Here is a 9,902-nt window from a genome sequence, read left to right on the forward strand (position 1 = left end):
TAAAGAAATTTTCCTTTGGAAGTTTTCATTAAATCACTTGTCTCCAAGTCTTTGTATATACTGTGTTATTTAGCAGATGCTATCCTTAGGCTTTGAACAGAGAGGGAAACAAAATAGAAGCTCTTAAAACTATAACTGCGTGTGAATTTTAAAAATAACAGCCACCTCTCCAAAGAGATTTCAGAAGAAGTTTGTAATAACATGTTTTGGGGTTGCAGCGAGGACCAGAGGAAGCAGTGTGAGGATGCAGTGAAGCCTAGGATGCAGGGCCTAGTAAACATCAGTGTGTGTTACTGTCGGAGGCTATGACATAGTGAAGACACTTGCCTATGATGAGTGCACCTCGCCTTGCACTGACATAGGAAACATGTCTCAGGGAAGATGAATTTGGAACAACCTATAAGCAAAATGACTGTGGGGTTTATGAAAAAATATGAAAAGACCGAAAAACAAAATAAATAGCATGCATCTGTTGACTGTTTGCTGTAGCTCAGGTGATCTCCTTGGCGTGGGTACCACAGCCTCGCACATTTAGTTAGGTAAACACGATGCACAGGGGCCCGAAGCCATCCCCGGAAGTGGACAACTGGCATCGAAAGCCAAAGATGGCATCATTCCTAACGTGAATACCTCACCCTCTGATTTCATTTTTAAGTGTTTGCTTATTGTCTCTGAACAGTTTCGTTGGGTGTTTCACAGATGTTTAATCTCAGCAGGTGGGTCTACATCCCCAGCGCATTTCCAGGCAAGGCTGTTAAATGCACACTCTGCCTGCCTCACACACAGCTCTTTACGTTGGTCCCAGGAGCAGTGTCAGAGACATTGGGGTGCCCAGGATTCACGGGGGGGGGGGCCCTCGGGAGGAGGGGGGTCGTGAGGAAGCAAAGGTGTGGTCTCAGGGAAAGTCTAAGACAAAGAATAAAGCAGCCTCAAGGGACAGAAGATGCTGGGGTTAGGATCTCCCAGAGGAGGTGACAGATAAGCAGGGACCAGATGAAGTGAATATCTGGGCACAGAGCGTTCCACACCAAGGAGGCAACATATGCAAAGGCCCTGAGGTGAGCGCCTGCTTGGGGTGTTAGAAGACCAGCAAGGAGACCAGCTGCGCTGGAAGAGAAGGAAGCAGAGAAGAGTTAGGGGAGACAGGACAGAACAGAAAACACAGGGCCCACTGGGCTGTGGTAGGGACAGGGGCTCCACCCCGGTCGCTGAGGGCACATGATTGCCTGTGTGCAATCCCTCGACTTCCCCGAGTGCCAGACTTGTCGTCTGTAAAATAAGATAAAGCACCAATGTTCTCCCGAGCCCAAGGGTTCTATGATTCCAGAATGATGGGCCTGGCATTTCATGCCTAATTTCCTCACCTGTCAAATGAGGATGGGTTGCTTTTAAGCCTGAAGAACAACTAATGGGCCCTGTGGACTCCCCAGAAGACCCACAGTATTGTCGTAGAAGGAGGGGGATGGTTTTTAAGAGGGCAGGGTCCCTGAGGAAGCAAGCTGAGGGGCTCGGCATTGCAGGGCCTGTGCTGGGGTGCAAGGCAATCACAGGTGGCTGTCCCTCCTGCCTTTAAATCTGAGCATAAATGTAGGCTCACAGCCGTTTGATCTTAAGATTCTGGGGTAGCAAAGAGATAAGCCAAAGCAGAGAGCATTTGGGGTGGCCACACACAGAACACGTGGTCTAGCAAAAAATAGAAGAAATTTGTTATTGATCTTTCAGTAGTGTAAGAGGAATTCCTCCCTGCTGGAGGAATTAATTATTGGACCCCCTTGTAGTGTGCAGTGGGGTAGAATTGAAGAGGAAAGAAAGATAAAACAGCTCACAAAACTCCCATCTTTTAATGTAAGATTGTAAGGTTGCAAGTGAGATCTAGCAAGACCGTGAAGTGTTTCTGTAACATGATCATTTTTATTGAGATATAATTCACATACCATTAGGTTTATCCTTTTAAAGTGTAAAATTCAGGTTTTTTTGGATATTCACAAAGTTGTGGGAACATCGCCACTAATTCCAAAGCACCCCCACCACTCCAAAAAGAAACTCCTTACCTATTAGTAGTCATTCCCCAGCCCCCCATTCCCAGCCTCTGGAAACCAGTCATTTACTTTGCCTGTTCTGAACATTTCCTATAAATGGAATCATACAATATGTGGCTGTTTGTGGCTGGCTCCTTTCACTCATATTTTTTAAGGGTCTATACGTGTTGTAGTATGTATCTCTACTTCATTCCTTTTTATTGCTGAATAATATTCCATTGCATGGATAGGCAGCATTTTGTTTATCCGTTTGTCAGTTGATGGACATTTGTATTTTTTCTACCCTTTAGCTATTATGAATAAAGCTGCTATAAATATTCGTGTATAAGTATTTGTACTGACATTGTTTTTGACTTTTTTCATGTGCTTATTGGCCATTTGTATATCTTCTTTGGAAAAATGTCCTTTGCCCGTTTTTTACATTGCGTTACTTGAGTTGTAAGAGTTCTGTAGACACAGGCCCTTGTCAGATATGTGATTTTCTCCCATATGTGGTTGTGTTTTCATTCTCCTGATAGTGCCCTTTGCAGTGCAAAACTTTCAGCCTTGGTGAAGTCCATCTAGTTATCTATGTTTTTCTTTTGTTGGTCGTGCTTTAGGTGTTGTGTTTAAGAAAGCAATGTCTAATCAAGGTCACAAAGATTTATACCTATGTTTTCTTCTAACATTTCTATAGATTTAGCTCTTGCATTTAGGCCTTTGATACATTTTGAACTAGTTTTTGTATACACTGTGAGGTAAGGGTCCAGCTTCATCCCTTTGCAGGTGCTATCTGATTGAACCAGCACCATCTGTTGAAAAGACTTCTTTCTTACCCCATTGAATATCATACTACTGTTAAAAATCAACTGACCATAGGGACTTCCCTGGTGGCACAGTGGTTAAGAATCTGCCTGCCAATGCAGGGGACAAGTGTTCCAGCATGGTCCAGGAAGATCTCACATGCCACGGAGCAACTAAGCCCATGCGCCACAACTACTGAGCCTGCACCCTAGAGCCCATGAACCACAACTACTGAGCCCACGTGCCACAACTACTGAAGCCCACTCGCCTAGAGCCCTGCTCCGCCACAAGAGAAGCCACTCAACATCACTAATCATTAGAGAAATACAAATCAAAACTACAATGAGGTATCACCTCACACCAGTCAGAATGGCCATCATCAAAAAATCTACAAACAATAAATGCTGGAGAGGGTGTGGAGAAAAGGGAACCCTCTTGCACTGTTGGTGAGAATGTAAATTGATACAGCCACTATGGAGAACAGTATGGAGGTTCCTTAAAAAACTAAAAATAGAACTACCATATGACCCAGCAATCCCACTCCTGGGCATATACCCTGAGAAAACCATAATTCAAAAAAGAGTCATGTACCACAATGTTCATTGCAGCTCTATTTACAATAGCCAGGACATGAAAGCAACCTAAGTGTCCATCAACAGCTGAATGGATAAAGAAGATGTGGCACATATATACAATGGAATATTACTCAGCCATAAAAAGAAATGAAATTGAGTTATTTGTAGTGAGGTGGATGGACCTAGAGACTGTCATACAGAGTGAAGTAAGTCAGAAAGAGAAAAACAAATACTGTATGCTAACACATATATATGGAATCTAAAAAAAATAAAATGGTTATGAAGAACCATAGGACAGGAATAAAGACACAGACGTAGAGAATGGACTTGAGGACACGAAGAGGGGGAAGGTTAAGCTGGGACGACGTGAGAGAATGGCATGGACTAATATATACTACCAAATGTAAAATAGATAGCTAGTGGGAAGCAGCCACATAGCACAGGGAGATCAGCTCCATGCTTTGTGACCACCTAGAGTGGTGGGATAGGGAGTGTGGGAGGGAGGGAGACCCAAGAGGGAGGAGATATGGGGATATATGTATATGTATAGCCGATTCACTTTGTTATAAAGCAAAACTAACATACCATTGTAAAGCAATTATACTCCAAAAAAGACTTTTTAAAAAAAAAAAACAAAGAAAAACAAGAGAAGCCACCACAATGAGAAGCCTGTGCACCACAACGAAGAGTAGCCCCCGCTCACCGCAAATAGAGAAAGCCTGCATGCATCAAAAAAGACCCAACACAACCAAAAATAAATAAATAAATAAAATTGATTATTTAAAAAAAAGAAAACATCAATTGACCATAAATATGATATGTTTTTTTCTGGACTCTCAATTCTATTCTTTTGACCTATGTGTCTATCATTATACCAGTACCAGATGATCTGGAATACTGTAGTTTTGTAGCAAGTTTTGAAATTAGAAATGAAAGTCCTTCAACTTTGTTCTTCTTTTTCAAGATTGCTTTGGCCATTCTGGATACCCTGTATTTCCATATGAACTGTTGCAGCTTGTCAATTTCTGCAAAAGAGGAAGCTCAGTCCTAATAGGCATTGTGTTGATTCTTCAAATCAGTTTGGGGAGTACTGCTGCCTTAACAATTTTTAACTCTTCCAATTCATGAACATAGCACATCTTCCCATATATTTAGTTCTTGTTATTTTCCTCTAACATTGTTTTGTTGTTTTTAGTGTATGTTTTGCACTTTTCGTAAAATTTATTTTCATGTATTTATTCTTTTTAGGGTTATTATAAAAGGAATTATTTTCTTAATTTCATTTTCAGATTGTTCATTGAAGTGTATGGAAATACAATTAATTTTTGTATATTGATCTCATTTCCTATAAACTTGCTGAACTTTTTATTTGCTCTAGTCATATTTTTGTGTATTTCTGGGGATGTTTTACATAAAAGATCATGCCCTCTTCAAATAGAGATAGTTTTATTTCTTCCTTTCCAAACTGGTTGTTTTTGTTTCTTTCTCTCACCTAATTTCCCTGGTCAAAACCTCTGGTACATTATTAAATAAAAGCGGTGAAAGCAGGCATCCTTTTCTTGTTCTTTCTTTTTATAAAAATTCTTTATTATCTATTTATTTATTTATTTTGGCTGCGTCAGGTCTTAGTTGTGACATGCGGGATCTTTGTTGCAGGTTTTCTCTTCTCTAGTTGTGCCGCTCAGGCTCCAGGGCGTATGGGCTTTGTAGGTGTGGTGCCCGGGCTCTCTAGTTGAGGTGCGAGAGCTCAGTAGTTGTGGCATGTGGGCTTAGCTGCCCTGCGGCATGTCGGAATCTAGCTCCCCCACCAGGGATCGAACCTGTGTCCCCTGCATTGGAAGGCTGATTCTTTAACGCTGGACCACCAGGGAAGTCCCCCTTGTCTTGTTTTTGATCTTAGGGGGAAAGATTTTAGTCTTTCATCTTTAATATGACATTAAGTGTTTGTTTTGTGTAGCTGTCTTTTATCATGTAGAGAAAGTTTCATTCAATTCCTAGTTTACTGAGGTTTTTTATTTTTATTATTTTAAATTAATTTTTGTGGTCACGCTGTGTGGCATGTGGGATCTTAGTTCTGCAACCAGGGATTGAACCCATGCCCCCTGCAGGGGAAGCTCGGAGCCTTAAACACTGGACTGCCAGGGAAGTCCCAATTTTGTTTTGTTTTGTTTTAATATGAAAGTGTGTTGGGGGTTTTCAGAGGCTTTCTCTGTATCTGTTGAGATGGTCATGTAGTTTTTGTCCTTTATTCAATTACTAAGGTGTATTACATTGATTGGATTTCTTCTGTTGAACCACCTTCCGTTTCTGGGATAAACCTTAATTAGTCATGATGTATAATTCTTTTTATATTTTGTTGAATTTTGTTTACTACTATTTTGTCGAAGGTTTTTTTCATTCATAGCCATAAGGCAAATTGACCTGTAGTTTTATTTCCTTGGGATATTTTTGTAAGGCTTTGGAATCAGGGTAACAGTGATCTCATAGGATAAGGTGGTCAGTATGCCCTCCTCTTATTATTACTTTTTTTTGGAAGAGTTTTTGAAGAATTGATGTTAACTCTTCTCTATTCATTTTGTAGAATCCATCAGTGAAGAAATCTCGTCCTGGATTTTTCCTCATGGGTAGTTATTATTATTATTATTATTATTATTATTATTACTATTTCAATCTCTTTATTTTTTATAGGTCTATTCAGATTTTCACTTCTCATTTGGACATTTTTAATAGTTTGTACCTTTCTGGGAATTTTATTTAGGTTATCTAATTTATTGATGTGCAATTATTCATAGTATTTCCTTACACTTCTTTTTAATTTCAGTGAGGTTGGTAGTAGTGGCCCCTGTTTAATTTCTGATTTTAGTAATTTTAGACCTTTTTTTTTTCTTATTGACCAGTTTAGCTAAAAGTTAGTTCATTTTTTGTTGATCTTCTTAAGGAACCAATTTTTGGTTTGACTTTTTCCCTACTGATTTTCTATTCTCTATTTTATTTATTTCTGCTTTAGTATTTCTTTCCTTCTTCTTGTTTGGGGTTTAATTTGCTGTAACTTTTTTTTTTTGTATTTTTAAGGTGGAAGGTTATTGGCTTGAGATTTTTCTTCCTTTTTAACATAGGTGTTTACAGCTATAAATTTTCCTTTAAGAACTTCCTTAGTATCACCCTGTAAGTTTTATTATGTTGTGTTTTATTTCTTTCATCTCAAAGAATTTTCTAGTTTCCCTTGTGATTATTTCATATTTAATCCATTTTTTATTTAGAAGTGTCTAAATAAAAAATCCACATATTGGTGAATTTTCCACATTTTCTTCTATTATTAATTTCTAATTTTATTCTTTTGCCATCAGAGAACACACTTTTTGTGACTTCAATCTTTTAAAATTATTTTAAAAGCTTATTATATGACCCAATATGTGATTAGTCTTGGAGAATGTTCCATGTGCACTTAAAAAGAATGTGTATTCTATTGTTGCTGGATTGAGTGTTCTACAGATGTCTATTAGGTCCAGTTGTTTTATAGTGTTGTTCAAGGCTTCTATTTCCCTATAGATCTGTCTAATTATTATATCTATTATTGAAAATGAAGTATTGAAGTAGAAATTCTCCCCTGACTTCCAATTTCCCTATCTCCTTTCTGTAATCTATTTTTCTCTAAACATTTATTGCCATCTGATAATTAGGTAGTTTACCTTCTTACTGATGATTTTTCCAACAAGATGCCAGCTCCATAATGGCTCCTAGGTCTGTTTAGTTATTTTCTTCATCTTCACTGTCTAGAAGAGTGCCTAGTACATAGTAGGTATACAATAAACAGGTGATGAATGAATAATGGTTTCTTAAATTTTCACACTACCCTCTGGAGGTTGAACTATGATAAGACTTTTTAACTATAAACTACTATATAAAGGTTAGTATTAACTAGATAGTATTTAGATCTATTGAGAAGAGCATCTGTGATGAGGATAAATTGTGAACTTCTGCTAGAATAGAAAACAAAACCAACTGAGCATTCCTGGTGCTGCCTGTGGGTCTGAGCCCAAACATCAGGACCCCTGCTCTCTGGACTTTGACACCTCTCTTGTCATTCCCAGAAAAATGGGTTTGACACATGGATATGTCCTACCAATCACAAATTATACATTTATCTTGTAAGTCTGCCTTCTAGTTGTCACTTAAATACTTGCAGTGCGCCCCTCCCCCTTTAAGACGTTAACCTCGATGTCCCCAGCTGGACTCCGTCCCCACTTGCTTCTTTGCTGGCTGGTTCTCACCCACCCTCCACATCCCAGCTTATACGTTGGTCTTGCAGAAGCCTCTCCAACTGCCCCATCTAACCTGCCCCCTACTTCCTCACTATCTTATCATCATGTGTGTTTTGTTCCTAGCGCACACCTCTAAAACACAATTTGTAGTTACTTCATTTACTTATTGGTTTACATGTTTATCATCTGTTTTCACAGAATGGAATGCAAGCTCTTTGAGATCAGAGACACTGTTTCAGTGCCTGGCCATTTGCATTAGCTCAATAATTATTTATTGAATCATTGAATGAACCCAGGCCTTCAGAAATGATTCCTTGTTATACACCAGTGTCACAAAACACTTTGCCTGCAAGTGACTTTTTAAAATTTTTATTGGAGTATAGTTGATTTACAATGTTGTGTTAATTTCTGCTGTGCAGCAAAGTGATTCAGTTATATATATATATATATATATATTCTTTTTCACATTCTTTTCCATTATGGTTTATTATAAGATATTGAATATATTTCCCTGTGCTATACAGGACCTTGATGTTTATCCATACTATATATAATACTTTGCATTTGCTAATCCCAAACTTCCAGTCCTTCCCTCCCCACCCTCCTTTGCAATCACAAGTCTGTTCTCTATGTCTGTGAGTCTGTTTCTGTTTCGAAGATATGTTCATTTGTGTCATATTTTAGATTCCACATATAAGTGATATCGTATGGTATTTGTCTTTCTCTTTCTGACTTACTTCACTTAGTATAATAATCTCTAGGTCCATCCATGTTGCTGCAAATGACACTGTTTCACTCTTTTTTATGGCTGAGTAATATTCCATTGTGTGTATGTATATATATGCCACATCTTCTTTATCCATTCATCTGTGAATGGACACTTAGGTTGCTTCCATGTCTTAGCTATTGTAAATAGTGCTGCTATGAACACAGAGGTGCATGTATCTTTTTGAATTAGAGTTTTGTCTGGATATAAGCCCAGGAGTGGGATTGCTGGATCAGATGGTAGCTCTATTTTTAGTTTTTTGAGGAACCTCCATACTGTTCTCCATAGTGTCTGCACCAATCTACATTCCTACCTACAGTGTAGCAGGGTTCCCTTTTCTCCACACCCCCTCCCGTATTTGTTATTTGTAGACTTTTTAATGATGTCCATTCTGACTGATGTGAGGTGTAGTTTTTATTTGCAATTCTGTAATAATTAGTGATGATGAGCATCTTTTCATGTGCCTATTGGCTATCTATGTGTCTTCTTTTGAGAAATGTCTATTTAGGTCTTCTGTCCATTTTTTAATTGGGTTTTTTGTTTTTTGTTATTGAGTTGTATGAGCTGTTTGTATATTTTGGAAATTAAGCCCTTGACAGTCACATCATTTGCAAATATTTTCTCCCATTCTGTAGGCTGTCTTTTCATATAGTTTATGGCTTCCTTTGCTGTGCAAAAGCTTGTAAGTTTGATTAGCTGCAAGTGATTATGAATGTTGACATCTATGCCCAGAATATGGAGGAATTGTGGTGTCTCTGTATCTTTTTATTAATATTTATCCTTATTATAGAGATTATATTCTGGATGTAAAAACAAAATAAAGCTGCAGAAATGTATAAAATATAAAAAAACCTATAACACTATCCTCTAAAAATAACTGTTTATTGGCAATCCTTCCAGATTAAAAATGAGATCATCTTATGTAAACAAACTGAATCTTGTTTTTTTAATTGAATATTGAACATGTTTTCATGTTGATATTTTGTGACAGACTTCATTCTTTCCAATAAAATTTTATTGTGTGTAATTTACTATAATTTCCTTAAACAATTTAAGAATCCTCAACTCTTCAGTGTCTTTTCCAACACAGTCATCTGATCCATCTGTCTTTGCTAGACTATATCGAACAAGCATTGGAAACATGTTTTAAGAGAAGGGCCAAGAACAAAAGTCACAACTCGGGTAAAGCTCTCTCCATCCTCCCTTTTCACTGGAGTAGAGGCAGCAGAGAGCAAGGGCGTCTCAGATGTATGAGACACGTCAGGAAGACATGATTCATTTAACCACGTGCCTGGTTAAATTATGAAACTTGTACTCGTTCTCTGGGCCTTTCTTTTGATGCTAGAGATTTAGATCAGTGTTTACCAATCCCTTCATAAGAGCTTGTGGAAGAGATGGAAATCTGAAGTAGCTCTTCAGAGGTTTTCTGTGAAGTTTCTGCAGTTTCCCTAGTGAGGTGGTTAAGAGTATGGACCCT

The sequence above is a fragment of the Mesoplodon bidens genome (genome assembly GCF_964165515.1).
Source record: "Mesoplodon bidens genome assembly, chromosome: 15".
Taxonomy (NCBI): domain Eukaryota; kingdom Metazoa; phylum Chordata; class Mammalia; order Artiodactyla; family Ziphiidae; genus Mesoplodon; species Mesoplodon bidens.